This window comes from Callospermophilus lateralis, chromosome 3, assembly GCF_048772815.1.
Source record: "Callospermophilus lateralis isolate mCalLat2 chromosome 3, mCalLat2.hap1, whole genome shotgun sequence".
NCBI classification, from domain to species: Eukaryota; Metazoa; Chordata; class Mammalia; order Rodentia; family Sciuridae; genus Callospermophilus; species Callospermophilus lateralis.
Genome location: NC_135307.1, coordinates 124,190,921 through 124,213,857, shown reverse-complemented (window position 1 = coordinate 124,213,857; position 22,937 = coordinate 124,190,921).

Here is a 22,937-nt window from a genome sequence, read left to right as displayed (position 1 = left end):
TTACTAGGAATTAAATATCTTAGAGTATTTTTGGGCAAATCATGGCTACACTATAAAATATTCTATTTAAATTAAAAATAAAATATAAATGACATCTACATTTTATAGATGTATATGTATATGACATCTAAAATTATATATAATAAAAAGTTTTATATGAGCAAGTTAGCTTAAGAAAAAAATAATGTGAATGTAAAGTCCTCTGAGAGGATCCCATCTCATTCTCATCTCCATCCCTCAGAATCAGGGGAAATTTCTGTGTAGAATTCTGTGATTATCATCCCCTTACTCTGCATTTCTCTTTATTTATTTATCTATTTTTATTTATTTATAGTTATACATGACTAATTTTTTATTTTCAATTGACACATAATTGTACATATTTATCAGGTATAGTGTGATATTTCACTATATGAACAAAATGTGCAATGAATAGATAAGGGTAGTTGGCCTACACATTATCTCAAACATTACTTATTTTTTTTGTGTGTGTGTTGGGAGCATTCAAAATCCTCTTTACTAGCTATTTTGAAATGTACATTTAATTGTTATCAACCATTGATATCTTGCTATGTTATAGAACACCGTCAGTTAGTCCTTTTATCCAACTGTCCCCTTTACCCATTAGCCATCCTCTCTTCATTCCTCCTTTATTTTCTTTATGATATTAGTGTATACTTGTATCTCCAAATAGTGAGTGCACTGCTTAGTTTTGTGTGTTTTTAACCAATGTAAATCCAATCACATTACTTATCTTGTTTACAACTTCACTTTTTTTTTCTCAGTTATTTCCTTAGATTCACTGGTGTGCAGTGTGTTGGAGTAATTAAATAATTCATTGGTTTCTTTCTCTTGAGTAGTTGTCTTTAAATTAATATGTTGCAATACACTCACTTATTCAACTTTTTATGGATGTTTTGACTCTCCAGTGGTTTTTGCTTTTACATAAAGTGCTGCTATGATATTTATTTCTTTAGTGGGGTGCTAAGGATTGAACCCGGGGCCATGAACATATTAAGCCTGTGCTCTAGCCCCTCAACATTTTATATGTAACTCTTTTAACACAAAAATAAATTTCTTAGTTCATACACCTACCTTTGGAATGTGCTCATTACAAGATTACTAATGGTTATTATAAGAGTTTATACCCACATAAGCAGTACATAGTGTACTGTTGCTTCATATTCTTATGCATTCTTACTAAACATTGTCATAATCAGTCTGGAACATATAAAATTGAAGCACCCTGTGGTTTAAGTTTGTGTTTCTTTGAGTAATAGTGAGGTTGAACATCTCTTCTTGTGTTTATCAACTTCTGCTTTCTTTTCTGGGAAATGCTTCATTTGTAAAAATTTGTATACCACATTTTGAATACAGTATCCAGAATATATATGACTGTGAAATATATAGGTTCCTTTGTGGTATACATATATTCAGTTCCCTTTGTGAGATACCTATGTCCTGTTCTGTGATGTATAGGTCATGTCTTTAATGATCCTCTCCTGAACTCCTGCAGAGCCTCTTAATGATCTGCTTCCTGTTCTCCCCCTCCAACCAGATAGCCACCACAGAAACTTTTGTCAAAGTCTGTTTAGGTTGTTTTCCTTCTAGAATTCTTCCAATGAGTCTCCTGCTCGAGGTATAGACACAGCTCTTCCCATAGTGCTTGAGTTCTGTGTGGTTGGTTCATCCCCTGCACCTCCTGCTCTGGACTGCAATATATATATATACACACACATATATATCTATATCTATATATCTATATATATCTCTCTATATATCTATATATCTATATCTATATATCTATATCTATATATCTATATCTATATCTATATATATATATATATATATATATATATATATATATATATTTAAAAACCTTGGTACTGAGGATCCAGAGCAGGACCTTTTCGACAGGAACTCTGTTACCACTGAGCTCCATTGCAGCCTTATGGTTTTGATTATATACTATTTTCATGTATTTCTTCTCTATTCTGCTTCATTTCTTTTTTTAATATTTATTTTTTAGTTGCAGGTGGACACAATAGCTTTATTTTATTTTTATGTGGTGCTGAGAATCAAACTTCAGTGCCTCATGCATACTAGGCAAGTGCTCTTCCTCTAAGCCACAACACCAGTCCCTACTTCATTTCTTTTTCAGTTTGATTGTGTTGTTATTTTTCTACCTTCTACAGATAATTGCATAATTCATTAATTTTCATCATAATCTTCTTTTTAATGTAATTATATAATGTTATAAATGTTACTCTAAAGATTGATACAGCTGCATACAACAATTTTGATTGGTGACCTTCTTGTTTTCATTTAGTTCTAAATATTGTCTAATTTTCACCGATTTATTTTTTGCTTACAAGATATTAGAGGAGTAATTTTTACTTTCCAAATATATGTGATTTGTCTAAATATTTCTTTGTAACCACTGCCTTTTGTGGTAGAGTTCATGATTAGCATGATATCAATCTTGGAATTTGTCAAAACTAGTTTTGTCCACTACTTGATCAACAAATATTCTTTTGTGTTTGAAAAGAATGTATGCTTTAAGTAGTTAGGTATTCTATATATGTCCTTTAAGTCAAGCATTTTAATTATGTTATTCAAATATTCTATTGCCTATTTATTTTTTTTTTTCTCTTTGTTGTATAACTACTGAAAAGGTATGTGAACAATTATTACTATGGCAAACTTATCCATAGTCCCTGTTATTATGTCAATTTGTCTTAGTATGTTTTGACACTATCTTATTAATTACATGAAAGTTTACAATAATTATATCTTTCTGGTTTATTTGTCATATTTATACATCTTTATCTCTCATAATACGTTTTGCTTTTAAAATGTATTAATTTATTATTAGTATAGTTATGCCAGCTAGTACGAATGGCTCTGTGGCTTTTTAAGAGTGAGATTTATGCTAGTTAGTTTTTGTTTCTGTGCTCTACTTTCCTTATTTCCAAAACAATAAACAATAAACAGGTTGTTTATTCATTTATGTGTTCATCCATTCAGTGCAAATTTATTAGGTGCCCACATGTGGCAGGAATTGTTTAATGCTCCAGAGAATAGGTGCAAACAAAAATCCTTGTCCTTGTGGAAATTAGACTCAAGTATGGATTATCGTGTGAATTAGTCAATACATCTAAAATGCTTCGAATGCTACCTGCCACATAATAGTACCTATCATTAATATTATTGCCCTTATTATTCTCCCATTTCTTATGACGTGTGAGTCCTTATGCATTGAAAGATATAATAAACAGTAGAGCTGAATTTGACCATTTATCCAGTATTCCAGTCTTTATTATTTTTATCACTTATTTTATCATTTACTTCTTGCATTTATTCCATCTTTATTTATTATTCCTACTAATACATTTGGATTATTTTTTACTACTGTCATTAATCTTTCTTGGCTTTCTTTATTCTTTTGGATAAAATCCTGTACTTGTTTCCCCTATAATAGAAAGAGAGACATCTTCATCTCTTCATTTAATGACTATTAATTCCTTTGCTATTACTGCATAACAAAAATTCGTACCATGAACTCTTAACTATTAGTGGCTTACTGATATTGTAGGTCAGAAATTTGGTCAGAATGGAGCCTAGTGGATATGAATCATTTTCCTTCCCTAATATCTGGGTCTGTGGTGGGGAATGTCCCACGGGCTCCAGCTGCACTGTTGGGAAACATCTTTACTCACACCTGGCCTCCAGGCTGGGTGACAGGCCTGGGCTTTTCACACCACTTGGCTGGGTTCCAAGAGACAGCAACACTAGCACAGGAGGACACTGCTTGTCCTTCTCCAACTCAGAAGTCACAGATATTCTTCATTGTATTCTTTGGTGACAACTTAGAATTCAGGGCTGGAGTGTAGCTCAGTGGAAGAGCACTTGCCTAGCATGTGTGAGCCCCATGTGAGCCCCTGGGTTTCATCCCCAGCACTGTGAAAGAAAAGAAAAGAAGGAAGGAAGGAAAGAAGGGAGGGAGAGAAGAAGGAGAAATTCAGGTTCAAAGCAAGGGGAATTATATTCCATCATTTTAGAAGGGGAGATGTGGCTCAGTGTTTGAGTGCCCTAAATTCAGTCCCTGGTACCCACCCCACCAAAAAGGAAATGCTAAGTGGGATAAAAAATGGTGTTGGAAAACAAAATCAACCACAATGACTTTAGGAATGTTAGTCCAAGTTCACATCTTATATTTTGTCTTAGGTAGTATAACAACCCACTGTCTTATTTACATGCTGTGATTTATTACCTATTTTAATTTTGCCTTCTACCTTGTATTTTTAAAATAACACATTATTATTATTGTTTTTAAAAATCAACATTTTAGTGACATTTAATAGTTCTGTTGCTCTTCAATACATGTATCTCAGTCCATCTATTAGAAATTCCTTTAGTTATGATATGTAGGGGGAAAAATCCTTCAGATGTGGACTATTTTCCATTTGTTTTGAAAGATATTTTTACTAGTCTATAAAATTCTCTCTGTAGATAGACAATGTTATCTCACTGTCTAAGAATAGACTTAATTTATCCTGTGTAGGATTTCTTGGTCTCTCTAATTCTATAGGCAGTGATCTTTAATTCTAGACTGAGCAATCCTACCTACATCCCAGGGTCTCCAGCTTGCAGATATCTTGTGGTGGGACACAATATCTTTATTTTATATCTATGTGGTGCTGAGGATCGAACCCAGTGCCTTACGCATACCAGGCGAGCACTCTACCACTGAGCCACAACCCCAGCCCCTGTTTCATGATTCTTTTTTTTTTTTTTAATTTTTTTAGTTGTAGTTGGACACACCTTTATTTATGTGATGCTGAGAATCAAACCCAGTGTCTCGCACATGCTAGGTGAGCGCTCTACTGCTGAGCTACAACCCCAGCCCTGTTTCATGATTCTTACAATAGCGTATCTCTCATTTCTTAATCTGTCTCCCCACCCCTGTTTTATCTACACTTTTAGCTATTTTCAGTGGGAAGATCTGCTCTGGTATCTGAACTGCCCTGTTGCATCAATGTAAATTTTGGAAGATCGATGGAAAAATAGTCAATGAGCATTTGTTTCTTAGGAAAAAATAATTTTCAAGTGTATGGGTTTTTTTTGAGGGGGGGCAGGATACTGGGGATTGAACTCAGGGCCTCACATCTGTTAGGCATATATTCTACTATAAAGCTACATCACCTGTCCCTTTTTTGTATTTTTTTATTTATATATGATAGCAGAATGCATTATAATTCTTATTACACATATAGAGCACAATTTTTCTTATCTCTGGTTGTATACACTGTATATTCACACCAATTCATGTCTTATACCATCCCCTGTCCTTTTAAATTCTGTTTGGAGATAGGGTCTTGCTAAGTTGCTGAGGTTGGTCTTGAACTTGATATCCTCCTGCCTTTGTGAGTAACTGGGATTATAGGAACAAGCCATTGTACTTGGTTATGTTAAGATTTAATAGATAGAGTGTCTCCTTTCTGTCTTTCCATTCATAATGGTCCACAATGGTAACTATTTGCAAACGGGAAAGAGAAGGCTGGGTATTGATATTTGAAAGTATAACCTCCTAAAGGGCTTGCTCTGCGTGTGACCATGAGAAGAGGAAGATTGCACTGCTTGCCAGAAGCCTGACAGGCAGACGATTCTCATGGATTCTAAATTTGTAAGTTGTTTTTATAAAATTTTCCTTATAGGGCCACATTTGTAATTAGCTAGAGCTTTCTATTTTATGTCTAAAAAGTCTTTGGGTAATTACACTTGAAATAAATGTTTGGATATTGGAATATAAGGGAAAACATGCAATTGCCCCAGTTGTATACAGAAGGTTGAACTGAAATTTTCCTCATGATTAAAAATAACTAATTTCTTCAGCAAAGGAAGCATACCCCTTTTTATTTTATTGCTTTATGGTTTTGTTTAACAACATATAAATATTATGCACATACTAAATGCAAATAATAAAATTAATGAACATATAAACATAATACAATTAATGACAGTTTCCTGCCACACTCTGTTCAGGAATAAAAGATACATCTGTCCCTCCTTGTTTTCTTCCTTTTCAGCTCTCCTTGAAAATTAATCACATGGAAACAGTGCATCCATAAATCAGCTTTTGAGAATTGCTGTCACTGTGAAAGAGCCTATTAAACCGGTTCCCCAGGCTTTTTGCTTCCTTTTCCCGTTGCCAAGGGCTCCTGGCTTTCCCGCTGTCCCTAGGATCCCCATGCCTAGTTCTGTCACGTCCCACTGGAGGCTCCTTATACCTAGTCTCAGGGCTGATACAGCTCTTTCTGGTTTTTATGAACTTGCCTTTGTTTACTGAGTCTCACCTTCTGACAAAAGAAATTCAATGCTCCTTTCTGGTACATACCCAACCCTCCTTATTCAAGGATGTCACCTCAACATGGCTACCTGGCCTCTCTGGGTTCCCATCTGGACATATATAAGAGAGATTTTCAGTCCAACAGTCAATAGCTCTCTAGCCCTGTTGAACTCCACATTCAAACACAGGTCTGCCTGGGGCCATTTCCTTCTTCAGACCATATCTGACTTATCATCTCTCTTTCTCTTCCTCTTTTTTGATACTGGGGATTGAACCCAGGGATGTTTAACAACCCAGTCACATCGCCAGCCTTTTTATATTTTATTTAGAGAAAGGGCTTTGTTAAGTTGCTAAGGCTGGTTTTGAACTCACAATCCTCCTGCCTCAGCCTCCCAATTTGCTCGATTACAAGTGTGCACCACCGCACATGGCTTATTACCTCTTCTTTAAGCACATGCATCTGTGTGGGCTTCCAGGTCTCTGGGCCAGTGTCCTGCTGGTGCAGGTGAAAGAAGTAGGCTGCGTCAGCCTCTGATTCTATACTCCACGGCCTTACTGCCACAGAGTTACTCACAATCCTACCCTGAATTGTTGACTAAGGAAGAAGAATAACTCCAATAAAACAACGCCAAGGAAAATAACACAAAAACTGATGGAAAAAGTTTCCTAGAATTAAAATAGAATTGCTATTCTCAAGAAGCAATTTTTTTTAAAGCTTGCTATTTCATATAATGGGGACAAATGCAAAAAAAATTGGATTGTTAAGAGAAGAGAGTTAAATGGAACATGGCATGCCTGCTGAGAATTGTTTTTGGGTGAAGGGTGTGGATTCATGTCAGTGAGACTTCTGTAGAGGGGATAGGGTGGAGCCCACCTACATCTGGAGGAAGACTGATGGAGGCACTGGAGAGGCTTGCTGAAACACCCAGTGAGGAAGTGATGACTGGAGAAATGAACAAGGGAGAGGATAATCCTTTCATTCTCTCAAAGGAGAGCAATATCCATTACAAAACATTCCTTCCTACCCCTGACAAAGTGGCAATAGATTGGACAGTACTATTGGACTTGTCAAGTGTCCCAAAGTAGCATCTTCTGAATATGTAATGGAAAATAAACCCTGCAATTGACACCTTGTCATTTCTGGAGTTTCTACAATTGAATAGACTGTATGCTCGTTTAAGGCCAGCTTTTTATCTGCTTTACATACTCTAAATGCAGGGGAGCACTTACTGCATGCAGTTTGGGTTGAAGAAAAATGGAGAATGCAAGAACATTGGTTTCTAATCTTCAGAAATGGAGTGAGTCAGATTGGGCCAGTTCAATAATGCAGCAAATGTGAAGCCTACAAAGTTCACAGGGAAATTGAGTGTTTGGGGGAAACTGTCCTGGAATGTACATTCTCCAGAGTCCAAATAGAGCAGCAATCAGACTAGAGCAGACAGAGATTTTTAAAGGCTAGACTGGTAACTCCCTATGGCTTTAAAAGTCAAATGCAAATCTTTATTTAAATTTGAATAAATACATATTTTGGTAAACACAAGGAACAGGGTTGGGATGCATTTTAAAATAAGAATATGGGAACCATAAAGCATCAGAACAGAATTCATGTTGTCTCTTTCTGGTTTGAAAGTCTTACTTTACATTCAAGCAAGTAGAGTGATGAGTATATACACATATTCACACTCACTCATGCACGGATTCCCCCATTGACACACATTCATATACTTAGACTTTCTGATGCAGAATATATACTCACAAACTCTCCATTTGCACACTTGGACTTACACACCTACACATACTTGTACACTGGTGCTCCTTAACCTGGACCCAGACAGGACACCACAGCAGGGTATCTCCAGAGGCACTCTTTGAGACAGAACCAGTCCATTAACCAGCCAGCAACATTGATGGGGCAGCTACTGTGTGCCAGGCATTGTGTCAAGGGCTGAAGATACTATTGTTGTATGGATAGAAAATATTTCTGTCTGTAGCCTAGCAGAATTATAGGCAGACAGGCATTTTAAAAAGCTGAGCCCTGTTTTGTGGCTCCTCATATGCAATTGGCTGCAAGAAGATGAAACTGAATACCTACTTCTCAGTCACTGGTTGCTGGCAACTTTTTGAAAAATAAACAGTGATTTTTTTTTTTACAAGAAGTGCATGGCTGCAGAAGTTGCTGTCAATGTTCTAGGTGAAGAACAGGAGGGTTATGTGGTCTGAATCAGTGGTGGGAATGAGAAATAAGGTTTCCCTGTGAAGTGGGAGTCTTGACCCAGGGCTGTGTCCACCTGTTACTGAGTAAAGGACACTCCTACTATAGACCAAGGAGAACTGGAGAGAGAAGGCATTGTGAGTGCCAATCTGAGTATTTTTAACTTGGTTATTGTAAAACAAAACAGAAAAAAAAAGAGGAGAGAAGAATATTCCTGGACTGACCAACACTGTGATGCCTGATTGCCTGGGATCCCAAAGCAGCAAAATTCACAAACTTTTAAATCTCTCTAAAGAAGATGATGTCAGCCAATAATGCTGCCAGCAATCCTGTAAGCAGGGAGCATAAGAAACCCTGGACCAAAACACCTGAGATTCAGAGTCTTGTTACTCCAGGTGTCCTGCAGCACCAGTGCTGGCATAATGCTTTAAAGAAACAGCATTGTTTTAAGAAAAAATAAAGAAGAGGTTGCAGAATCTGCTGAACCTTTGGCGGAGAGTGAAGGAAGCCAAGGAAAAACACTGGGAATAGATATCCAAGAGCCACAGGCTGTCCACTCTGAGAGCTTCTACTTCAAAATCTGGGTCCCATCAAAGAATTGTTAAGGGTAACAGGATCAGACTTTGAGACAAAACAAAATGTGTAGTTACAAGTATTGACAGGTAAGCACTAAGCATTTGGGAGTGAATTACAGGAGGTGCTGGGAAGGCCTTCCTGAATTAGTATAGGACTTTGGTCCCTCAACTAGTAGTGAGTGTTAAGATTTGAAGTGTACAGTGAGTCCCCTAAGACCCTTGGCTGACCAAGTTTCTTCCCCCTATTCATCATGTCTGTAGTTCTCAGGATGACTATGGAATGAGCTGGAAATGCAATATCCTGAGGTAGGAACAGCCTAGGTTTGGTTTCTCTCTCCCTTGGAAGCAGGTGTCCTTCAGAGCTTTGCTCAGTGAGTCATGTTTCCCCTGACATATAAAGCCCATGGTGGACCACCTTTCAGGGTCCCTCAGCCCTAGTGAAGTATAGCACTTGAAGTTGAGACTCTATCCCTCACCCCTAGGCAGTACTGGAGGTAGATTAAGACTTGGAGGACAGCTCACAATGGATTCTAGGATTCTTTTGCTTTTTGCTGCCTCTGAGTAATACATGTGCTTCCTATAACTTGCCAAGTGTGAATGCATTCTGTCTCACCAGATTCAGGCAAATGGCACCATTGCAGCCAATCACACAGTGGGTGGAGGTGTTCAGACTCCTATTCCTGGTAGATAGGATAGTAATGGTCTTTTCTATTTTGCATGCAGGGCACTGACCATTAGTGAACCTGCTTCACAAATAGATAGTGGACAGAGGATGGGGCTGGAGGGAAAATGTAGCAGGCGTAGTGGGTGAGGGGGTCTCTCACTGGTGGATCCTGGAGGTGGTAGATAGATGCAGTGTGTTTGAGGTGAGGTACAGAGCCCCTTGCTTTGATTTTGTGAGTTGTTCTCACCTAAAGTCCCATCTCAGGCCAGCTTTCTTTTGACAACTACAGTTGTGTTGTGGACTGGAGGTCCTGAAAGCTGGGTGTTGAAGGATGACTGGCCATTGTAGTTGAGAAGACTAGAGCGGCATAAAAAGTGTCATATCTTTTATGTCCCAGTGAGAATAATTTGGGAATGATCATACCTGATTAATATATTTTTTATACCCATTAAAGAAGTGTATCTACCTTTATTCATGACCCAGATAGATGTTCAACTATAACATACAATGCAATTTAGGTTTCTGCCCTCAAGCTACTTTGTCTGCAAAGAATATTAGATATGTAGACATGTTTACCCTTTGCATCTATGTGCTGCATGTTCAGAAGCACTCAGGTATTAAAAAAACAGTAAAAGTTATATTAAAGAACTGGGTAATTGTGCCAAATGTGAAATTAATAGTACCGATTTTAGGAAACATACAGAAGTAGGAATTTTGGGATGGGTGATCACAGCTTGCTACTCTGAAGTCATTAAGGAATTTAAATTATTCAGGATTTTATTTCTCATGCTTTTGCTCTCCTCTAAAATTCTTTGGTTATCAGATTCTGTTAAGAGTAAATTTGAAAGTTCAATTGAAAACAGGGTGGCCATTGACTACCTGTGGGAAGAAGAAAACTGAGCTTACTTCACAGGGCATTGTAAAGAAATGGTTCATCACTTATTCTTTCATTCACCATGCCAACACTCATGAGCCAGGCATGTGTGCTAGATGGTCACACAGTCAAGAAGGTTGTGGGCTGTTTTCTGGTAGTTCAGAGTTTGGGGGTCAGAAAAGCCTTTCCAGACTGCTTTAGTAGAGAGCAGAGCCAAGCATACATAGCATTTGCACTTCTGCAAAAAGCCAGGAAAGGAGAGGAACAGGAAGAGAAAAATGAAAAGGCAGGGCTGGGGTTGTGGCTCAGCGGTAGAGCGCTTGCCTAGCGCGTGTGAGGCCCTGGGTTCGATCCTCAACACCACGGAAAAATAAATAAATAAAATAAAGGTATTGTGTCCAACTATAATTGAAAAATAAATATTAAAAAAAAATGAAAAGGCCAGAGCATGAAAGATGGGCAGAGGCCACCAAGGAGAAAAGTGGGGAAGGATGCCCAGGGCAGATGGAATATCACAGGCAGAGGTAGAAAGCAGCAGAGGATACACAGCCTGAAACACATCTAAAGACTTGATTCATTTTAACTTTGAGGATGCTACCTCTGAAGGCGGCATGGCAGAGGAGGAGGTAGACAACCATTAGAAGGTGTTTAAGTGAAAAGATGAGGATGGTATAGTGTGAATCATCAACAGAAGGAGAGAGGAGAAAGGGTGGTTTAGAGAAGTGGCTCAGACACAGAAAACAGGTTTGGAAAGAAACAGAACATGGCAGGTTAGGGAGATGTATGAGTTGGGAAGCCCAGTGAGATTCTAGCTTGACTGGCTGGGTGTTCTGGGATACCACTGTCTGGGGCTAGCAGATGCAGAAGAAGCAGACAAGGAATTTAATTTAAGCTTGTGACACTGAAGGACTCATACTGTATTGCAGTTGTGATTTGTTTATGGTTAATATATCATCCATAGAACAAAGGGGGACAGTAAAACACCATGTCCCTGAATGTCCCCTTTCTGTTTCCAAAAACTTCACCAAGTTAAGGAAAAAATAGGGGCAAGTCTAAGCTGAAAAAGTCTAAATACATACTCTTTGGAGGACACTGACTTTCTCTTAGGCTCACTGGAAACTAAGACAAATTAGTGTGATCTGTAGAAAGCTACTTTCATATATATATATATATATATATATATATATATATATATATATATATATATACACACACATACACATACCAGGACAGTTGATCCTTGGAATGCTGGTCAGACAAATTAACTGAGCAAGTAATGCTGATGATATCACTATTTCTGCAGCCTAATGTATAAAATCGCTCTGAGTGGTGATGGGCATGAAACCGAGGAAATTGTGTAAGGGATATGTGTTACTCATCCAGCTGGCCACTAGTGGACAAAACATACTGAGGGATAGGAGGCACTAGGTGAGGAGTGGAGGTACTATCTGTCAGCCTGTCTCCACTGAACTCTTCTTGGGGCAGCGGTCTTTGATATCTTGTAAGCTTTCCCCAAATAAACAATTTGTCTCCAATCCCATCTTTATCCACTTTCTTTAGCCTGTCTGCAACCTACTCCACTGCTTTGGCACAACTGGGCTGTGAATGATACAAGTAGGGAAACTTATTCCTTAAACTTAAGACAATAAAGTCTCCTGGGTCATTAGGGGTCTTATACCTAACTGACTGATTTCACATTCTAGATGTCTCAAACAAGGTAATTCAGCTCCCCAAGTGCCTAATCAATTGGCCTAGACAGAAGTTGACCTTCTGTTTTGAATGGACATTCAAGCTTCCCTGTATTAGAATATTAATCCACATGACATTACAATTCCCTTGTCTCCAGTGGACAGAGTACACTTCTTTGACGATGTACTTGCTTTGGTTGAAGAAAAAATTTGCTATCCATTCCAGTCTATGCTTTTTAGGTGGTGTTTGTTTCTGGTAACCATTTATATGCTGTGGTTGATCAATCATAAAGATGAAAAGAAAGAAGAAAGGAAGGAAGGAAGGAAGAATGGAAAGAAGGAAGGAAGGAAGGAAGAATGGAAGGAAGGCAGGCATGCCAGGTAATTGTAAGCCTATGAAAGATGAACACACACACTGAGCAACTTAACCTTGGTCTGAGCAAGTGCCACCCCAGGAGTGCAATGGACATCAATGCTTGCCTCTGGGAGCTGCAGGCCTTAGGGCTGTACTGCCACATTTGTGGTTATAGCTAATATTTGGGTTTAAAAATGCTACTCCAGGGCTGGGGTTATAGTGTTATGCCAAATTCGTGGGACCCCAATAGACCTCCAGGAGCCAAGTCCGATGCAATCACACAAGAGTCTTTATTGCAATCTTGAGCCTGGACTCACAACTGTTTCCAACAGAGCGGTCCCAGGGAATGAGTCCCGGTCCTTTGTCCAGTGAGATTTTATAGGTTTTGGGGGGATACTCTATGCGTCACAACATCACACAGCAAATCATTCCATACCGCGGGAAAATCAAACAACAACTCTTAACATTGATCAGCACATTCAATGGCGGGAACAAGTTGGGTAGGGGTGATTGGTGAGTACAAGAGTGGGGTTCCTTTGAACTGGTTGGTTTAAGCCACAAGGGGTGTTCGTGCTAAACTACATGGTTTCCCAACATGTTATCAACCGCCATAGACTACTGGGGGGTCATCTGGCATCCCAGGTATTTTCCCTGTCTCATGCTGATTGGAGGTTGCTAGGGGGTTGCTATGGGTCCTCACCTAGCCTAACTGAGTTAGGGACACCTGGCGCCTCAAACCTCTCCTGTTATTTACAGACAAACAACTCAGCAGAGTGGGTATGTGCTTAGAAGTTCTCTGTGGGTTTTTCCAAGGACAAGGGTCACGCCCCCTTCCTTAGGACAGGCCTTGAGGTAGAAGCTGCTGATATTTATTTATTTTTAAAAATGGAGTCACATTAGTTTCTCAGTAGCTCAGTGGTAGAGTGTTTGCCTTGCACATGTGAGGCCCTGGGTTCGATCCTCAGCACCACATAAAAATAAATAAATAAAAATAAAGATATTGTGCCCATCTACAACATCAACAAAAAGAAAATTTAAAAAAATTAAAAAAATACTACTCCAAAAGTAATTTTTTGTGGGGTGCTAGGTATTGATCCCCAGGCCTCACGTATGCGAGGTAAGCACTCTACCACAGAGACACAATCCTAGTCATTTCCCAAAGTAATTTAAATTGAAAGAAACTGGGAGGGCCTCAGAAATAGGAAGGTCACACTGACCTTCCCCCACTCTTCTGTGTAAGTGCTGATCACAAAAATATCCTCTGATGTTGAGGCTGGGGATGTGGCTCAAGCGGTAACGTGCTCGCCTGGATGCGCGGGGCGCTGGGTTCAATCCTCAGCACCACATAAAAATAAAATAAAGATGTTGTGTCCATAGAAAACTAAAAAATAAATATTAAAAAAATTCTCTCTCTCTCTATATATATAGAAAGAGAGAGAGAGAGAGAGAGAGAGAGAGAGAGAGAGAGAGAGAGATACTGTATTGACTTTCTCTTAGGCTCACTGGAAACTAAGACAAATTAGTGTGATCTGTAGAAAGCTACTTTCATATATATATATATATATATATATATATATATATATATGGAGAGAGAGAGAGAGAGAGAGGATATATATATATATATATATATCCTCTAATCTTCCTTGTCTGAACATAGTTCATAGAACTTCATTCCAGTGGGGCCCTGTCCCATATTCAAGGGAAGTAATGTCATACTGAAAAGTCAAAGAAAAATGCAAATAGAAGGCTTGCTGAGTTTTCCACCCTTACTTCATTATATTAGATCATACCATTTTGTCTAATCATATTTCTATACAGCTGTCCATTCTTCATTGAACCTAAGCATAAAAAATAGACTATTTCCCGAGTCTTTGGTTCTTTATTTTGAAGGTTTTCTTAATCATGTACAATTTAATTAAATAAATTTGTTATGCTTTTCTTTTTTTTTTTTTTAAATCTGCCTTTTGTTATAAGGGTATGGTTGTGATCCTTATGATGGATGAGGAAAGGTATCTCTTTCTTGCCCTGCACATCCAACATCCCTTAGCCTCAGTTCTGGTCAATTGCATCTTCTGGGATGAGGAAAGGTGAAGTTCAGATAAAGGATACAGGAAGGAAGGGACTGGGTTGTGGGAGTGTAGCTTGCTGCTTTGTTTGGGATGGTATCCAACAGATGCACTGTGCTTGCAAGGAACTCAGTAAGCTTAAGCTGAATTGGCACCTCGCCTGTAGTGAAGAAGTCAGATATTAGGTTGGAAATCATTTCATGGTTTATTTTGTCCAGAAAGAAGGAAGGGAGTGAGAGGCGTCAGACCAGATTACATAGCCTATCGCTAGCACATCCTGCTGCTCAAGGTTCCTTTTTACTCCTTGGTTTCTTTGTTTCCCTTTATTATTGAAAAAGTAATACATATTCAATAAAGGGATAAATAAATAGAAAATGACAACGACAAAGACCTTATCTGGTCTATTTCTTTTCAGTGCTTAAAAATTAATTTTTGGCAAGATAGTGAGAAATATGTTGCTCATACCATTTTATTTCTTCATTTTATCATTTAACATTCTATCATGTTTCCAGGCTAATGTTTCTCAACTGGGCATTGATGGCTATGTACTATTCCATAGAATCCATAGGATGGGATTATGCATGGTCACTTGTGCTTTATAGCATACCCTTCTGGTAGTTATGCCCTACCTGCAGAGTGAATAAAACATTTCATAAGTTTTCTTGTACTTTTTAGGAGGACCCCAAATCTACCTAAGATAGCTGCACAATGGCAGAGATGGGATCATCTCCACCAGGGATCTCACTTCCAAAGTCCTACTTCTTCATGAAATAGGCTTAGTTAGAGAACTGATGATAGGGTTTGGGGCATGCCTTTCCAAAATATGCCAGTATATTTTTGCTTTGAGCCAAAACAAGTTATCAGTCAAAGCAGGAAAAGCTCTTTATCTCATCCTTAACTGCCTAAAATGAAGTATAAAACTTCCCTTTCATAAAGGAAATTTATACTTACAAAGAGAATTCTCATTAGAAAAGTATCTTTACCAATATGAGAGAAATCTCCTGAAAGACTTGCATCTGCATAACAAGGCAATACACTCACATTTCCTTAACTACCTTCACTCCCCATAATTTACCTCTATCCAGCTGCTCAGAAGCCCAAGCACCTCTTCCTTTCATAGCTCAGGATGACATATACACTTACATCATATGGCCACTTCTTTATATCTCTTATTTTTGTGGGACTTGTATGCAAATATATGTAATTAAAATGATTTTTCTCCAGCTAATGTGTCTTATGTCTATTTAATTTGTAGACCATTTAAAGTATCTAGAATGTGGAAGGAACCAGTTTTTCCTTCCCTATGCTGTCTATAAAAACAAAAAACCTGTCCATCCAAAATGATATTGAAGTGATTACATTTCTAGAAGTAAAGCTTTTTCCAAAATAAAATCCACTTCTTAATAAACCCACTAGCTGAGAGAATTTGAATGTATCAAAATAGAAGAATGTTTTTAACATGCTGCCTATTTGTGGGTAGTTTTTATAACCCTTGGACTATAGCCCAATGCTACATCATTGCCTCCCTTCATCTCAGCACATATATTATACTGTCTCACATCACCATAAGAAAGGCAAGAGTAAAATAAGATATCTTGAGAGAGAAACCATTCATATAGCATTTTTAGAGAATATTGTTATGATTTTCTATTTTACTATCATTGTTATTAATCTCTGACTATATCTAATTTGTAAGTCAAACTTTATCATAGTTGTATATGTATAAGAAAAAACACAATATATGTAGGATTTGGTTGTGTTAGTGGTTGCAGACAGTTGTCGGGTCTCTTGGATCAAATGTGGATAAGGGGGAACTACAGTAGTCATATTATAATCTCATAAATAACACCAGAGAGCAAGGCCTGGGACCCATTTTAAGATTCCACCTATAATAGGAAGAAGCCATGCATAATTTTCTCTAGGTATTGTGTAGTATTGGTGTTAAGGTTCCCTGTGGATACCAAAATCTGTGGATGCCCAAGTCCTTTCTATTTGCAAGGAATTTACCCAACATATTCCTGTGTACTTTAAATTATCTCTAGATTACTTACAATCTGAGAAGGAAAGATGGGAAGGGGGTCAGTGTGCATAGAGTGACAGACAGCTATGTCACTGCAGGTGCATTCTAACACACCTCCCTCCTTGGTAAGATGAAAAGGAGCCCTTGCTTTGGGACTGCTGCATCTCAAATCCCAGAGGAAGACAGCTCACATTTATATACCAGCATAAGCATTTCATAAAGGAATTGCATTTAGAAACAGAGCAGTGTTAAAGCATCTCTCTCTTCCTAGCAGCACAATCTGCCACCAGAAGGCTTTAAACACTCTCCTTATGAACAGTGCCTGCCTGAATTTTTCAGTAATTAATCATGCATAATACCTTAAATTCCACATGGGTGGCTGACTGAAAACCCTCCAGGGACTGCCGCCTTTGGTAGCTGAAAAGTCAACTCCTACTCATTTAGAAAGTGAGAAATATCAGAGTGGCATTTTTGCCTGTTTTTAATGTCGACATCAGTCACCAGGCAAGTGTTTGATCTTTGTTGCATCCTTGTACGGTATTGATATCACCAACTTGTAGGTATCTGATAAATGTTAGACTATGGGATCTAATAAAAATGGTTAATTCTTTGTCCTGGCTAAAATCAAAATATTCTCAAATAGGAAGACTGACGGTTAAGGTCCACCTACTGTGACTTGAAGTGTCAAGTCAGATCCCTCATGTAGTTGGCCAGCTCTGTTATGAAGATGATGGTGATGAGTACAATGACAGTAATGATTAATGATTTGGATTATTCACCAGTTTTTCTCTTCTGAGATTTTAGAGAACTTTCACATATATGATTTTTACCTTCATGACAAGATAGTAGAAGGGGAGTAAAAAAGGCTTCTCCCTACCCTTTTTTTTTTTTTAGCTGGGCAATGAATTAAATTGAATAAAATAGATCAGTAAGAAAAAAATTTAATTTTAAATATATGCATGGAGATCCCACAAAAATATCAGACTCAGAAGGGCCAGATGATTGAAACATACATAATAACTCAAACTAAAGGAAGGAATAGGGACTTTGGCTTCTGGGCAATGGAGTGAGGAAGCATGGAGTCAAATTAGTAGAGGTGGAAGGGAGAAATGCATGGTGAATAAAGTTTTCTTAGTTATACAGATAGAAGTCTCTCAGACATAAAAATTGTCTTAAAATAATTCTTTATCTGGTACATATACCTTTATTAATAAAATTTCCTTTATATATGCAAGTTTCCTTTACAAAAGGCAAATTTTTGAGATATACTCTGATGTCTGTGATTCTCAAACTAACCAGCTCAACATAATCAAAATGCAAAAGAGATACATTTCGGGGTGAGAGATGTGGGGGGTGTGGCATATTCTGGTCTCCTACAGTCCTGTTTTAGAGTGCTGTATACCAGTTTAACAGTTCATAAAATTAAAGTTGATAATATCAATGGAAGTGCCCATGGTCACAGAAACTGTCGCCCACTTCTCTACCACTAGCCTGAACGGATGATAATTGTTTTGGAGTGATTTAATCATCCTACACAGCACAAGCACTGCATAGACCTATTTGACATCCTTTAATAAATCCTTAAAAACCAAAGCTAGTGGTTCTGGTGTGGTGTATTTTCAGGTCTTCAATTGATCCTCAGTTTAGTAAACAAAGATGAGATGGATTACCATCCTTGTCCTGGAGTGCATGGGGTCTTAGGTTAGCTCTGGGTGGCTGCAATCTCTCCCAGTTCTCCTTTCCAAGCCCATCACTCCTTCTTCTTTCCTTGGTATCTTGGCTCAACTCCATGCCTGGGATATTTCTGATTGCTTAGCTTCTCACTATTAAGAGCTCAATCTGTTTTGCTGGCATCCTGAAATATATCCACCTTTATTTGGCATCCCTCTTTCATGCCTTCTTTCCCATATCCTGGTTAGTGACTGGCTGGGATCAGCCAAGCATATGCATCTTATGTTGAACACTGAGTAGGTGAGTTGCTCAGTGTGGCTGCCCAGGTGAAGGAGATGCCTGAGATAGCCATAGTTTTTCAGGCTTGGACATAATTTATCCACCTTCCTAATAGAAACCAATTCCTAGTTTCTCCTTTGGGGCCTCACTCTTTCATCTTCATTATGTCTGCATTCCAGCTTCCTCTCCCTGGGCCCAGCCTAGACTGATGTCCCCCAGCCACCATACAAGTAAGCCTCTGTATCTACTCTCATGGCTTGGGGAGTTATGTTAGTTTCCTATTGCTGTGTAACAAAGCCACAAACTTGGAGGTTTAAAACCATCTATTAGTTCTCTTTTATTTCTTAGTTGTATAGGTGAGAAGTATGGATGGTTTGGTTGTCTGGGATGGTTTGGTTGAGTTCTCTGCTTAGACTATTACAAGGCCAAGTCAAGATGCATTGGGCTCTCATTTGGAGGTTCTCAGGAAGAATGCAATCCCCAGCTCACTCAAGTTGGTGGGCTTCTTCATGGGTGTCTGCCTTCATTTCCCCCAGATATTTAAAGCAATCTTCATTCCTTTCTTTCTTTTTTTCTTTTTGTGTACTGGGGATTGAACCCAGGGTCTTGTGCATGCAAGGCAAGCACTCTACCAACTGAGCTATATCCCCAGCCCTATCCCCAACCTCATTTCTTCTCCCATGGCCTGCTCCATCTTCAAACTAGCAGTGGCAGATCAAATCCTTCTCATGCCTTTAAATCCTTTCTTCTATTGCCAATTGAAGTTTTTAAAGGGCTTATGTGATTAAATTAGACTCATGCAGGTAATTTTTTGCAATATAATATGTTATAATGTTAGGATTAATTTCAGGAAACAAAGGTCTGGAACCATTTTAAAATTCTGCCTATAAAGAAGATAAAAACATACAGTTATCATTCAGTATTCTTGGAGGTGATTGATTTTAGAAACCCCTGTGTATACCATAAATCTTTGGATGCTTAAGTCCTTTCTATAAAATAGCATGATATTTACATAGAACCTCTACATATCCCCAAGTACACTGTAAGTTATCTCTAGATGACTTGTAATACCTAATACAATGGATATGCTATACAATAGTTGTTTTACTGTATATACTTATTTGTATTATTTTATTAGTTTCTCTACAATATTTGCAATTTGTGGTTTATTGGAGCCATGGATGGGGACCCCACATACGTAGAAGGTCAAGTGTATTTGTAGGACAGTTTTCTTATGGGACTATTACAGGTGTCCCAAGTTTAGCTTTACCAAATGAAGATTTCTGCCACCTTCACCCCCAAATCCTGTCACATATAGGCAACGTGGAATTGATTACAATAATGTTCTATAACATCATTTACTTCTCTTTCTGTGTTTCAGACTTTTACTTCTATTTTCAGCTCTTCTGACTCTGTACAATTTTCTTTGTGGTCCTTACTCACTTTCTCTATCATAACTTTTTCTTCCCCTATACCTTTATCAATTTCTATTTTCAAAACTAGCAAAATTGCTCCCTGGTATTATTGACTAAGACTTTTAATTGAACATCCTTTGAGAAATTTATGATGATCTGTGAGAGCCTCATGGCTGTCTATGTTCTTAGTTCCCATCTTACAGCAGATTAGGACAAGAACAGGCATCAAATTGCTGGGGACATTATCATTAGTCAGGGACAAGGCTGTAAGGAAGTGAACCAATAATGGTTCAGTACCTTAAGGATGAAAGTGTTTATTTTTTTATCACGTAAAAGACCAGGAAATACGTATATATAAGGTCTTGACTCCATGTGGCCTTTAAAGAAGCAAGCTTCCTTCATCTTTTCACGGCATCTGGAACTTTCTCATTATGTATTTGGTTGAAACAGGATTTCATATGTGCCAGTGTTTCAATTCTGAGTAAAAGGACAGAACATTGGAGAAATGACTAGAGAGTCTGTTCAGATTTTTGCTTTGTTTTGTGTTTCTTTATGCAAATGAGAATACATTAGGAAATACAGATTCCTCCTAGTTCCATTTACTGGGCTTTCAGTTCTGGTTTAACATTATAGATGAGAATAATCAGGGTAATTTCCAGTGTCTAGTAAGCTTGTATCTGGAGTTACCCTTTTAGAAGGCGATAAATCAAGGGCATATTCTTTGGGCTATAGGAAAAAATATAACTCCCGGAATGCACCACCACCAAGCTCTGTTTGCTTCCCTCTTCTCCCATCTAGAGCAGTCTGTCTACTTGTGAGAATTGTATCTCTTAAATATAATTACCTCATGGAGTTTTGCTTTTAGTCTGAAATAAGAAAGTTGCAGAAAACACTGTCTTCCCAGTAACTAAAAAGAAATATTCAGATTAGCAGTAATATCAAAGACATGGTGGCCATCATTTTTAAGAATGCTGAGGACACAGTGAAATCTAGATTGATTAAGTTTTAGAAAGACTTTTTGCTCTTCCCAGATACAAAAAGACTCATGACTGTTGATTTTGGAGGATAAGATAGAGCAAAGAACAAACCTGTAACAGATGATGATGAGGATAAATAAGTCAAAATTTTAGCCATTGTTCAACATCTGTGCATTATTTGCTATGATTGAGTAGAAATCCATGGAATATTAACATAATAGTGACATATCAATGGGACAAAATCAGGAGTGCATAAATAGATCCATATATGTATGTCAACTGATTTGAAACAAAGCTATGAAGTCAATGACCCGAAGGAAGGAGGTTGTCCAGGAACAATGCTACAACATTTGGAGACACATAATTATATTTGCTATATTGTATATTGTGTGCATGTACAAATATGTAACAAGTAACAACAAATTCCATCCGTATGTACAACTATAATGCACCAATAAAAATGTAGAAAAAAAAGGTGATTTAAGGTCAATTATGAGTATAAATAAAAAATAAAACTACAAAGTCTTAAGAAAAAAGCAGAAATATGCATTACTTTGGGAAAGATAGGACATGATGGGACTCAGACAATGATGTCAAAGGGGCTGGGGATGTAGCTTAGTGGCAAAGCTTATGCTTAGCATGTAAAAGATCCTGGATAAATACCCAACATGAAAGGAAAAATTTAAAAAAAGGAAAACTATAGCCCAAAGTGAAGCCCTCAGAATCAAAGTGTCTCTCTGACCTTCTCTCACTCTTCCTTCTCCCAAGGGAAGCCCTAGAAAGTAGAATTCCTCTTTCCCAAGGTGAGTCATAATAACCATAACCCCCCTTTCCCTGAAGTGAGCCATAAAACCTAAAAATATTACTCTAACTCTCCCTGGGCTTTCTGTTTAAGAGTTGGCCATAAAGAAATTCTCTGACCAACCTTGTTTAATTGTAGGTCATAAGACTCCCATTCCAGAAAGTGTCCCACCCCATACTCAGAAGAAAGTAATGCTGTGCAGAGAGGCCAAGAAGAATTTAAACACACAGGTCTTGTGGGGTTCCCCTCCTCAGTCTATTATTGTTAATTCATGCCATCTTTGTCCAATCATATGTCTACACAATCATCCATGCTTCACTGAAACTAACCATAAAAGTGAATAGTTTATTATACTGGGTCTTGGGGCGTTCAATCTGAAGGCTCCTGTGTTGTGTAAAATTATGATCAAGTAAATTTGTTAAGCTTTTCTCTTGCTAACATGTCTTTTGTTGTAGGGTTTTTAGCTGTGACTCTATATGGTTGGCAGGACAGAGATCAAGCCCCCTTCTTTGTTGCTGCAGACACAAAATGCACTATTTAAGGAAAGCCGGGTATTGGGTGAACACCTCTATAATCTAGCTACTCTGGAAGCCGAGGCAGGAGGATCCCTTAAACCCAGGAGTTTGTGGCTAGACTGGACAATGTAATGAGACCCTATTATAAAATAAAACCTGAAAAATTTTTATTGATTTTTTAAAAAGTAAATGACAGTGGGAATGCATTACAATTCTTATTACATATATACAGCACAGTTTTTCATATCTCTGGTTGTATCTAAAGTATTTTGACACCCAATTTGTGTCTTCATACATGTACTTTGGATAATGATGTCCATCACATTCTACCATCCTTACTAATCCCCTGCCTCCTCCCTTTCCCTCCCACAGCTTGGCTCTATCTAGATTTCATCTATTCCTCCCATGCTCCCCATCCCTACCCCACTATGAGTCAGCCTCCTTATATCAGAGAAAATATTTGGAATTTAAAACC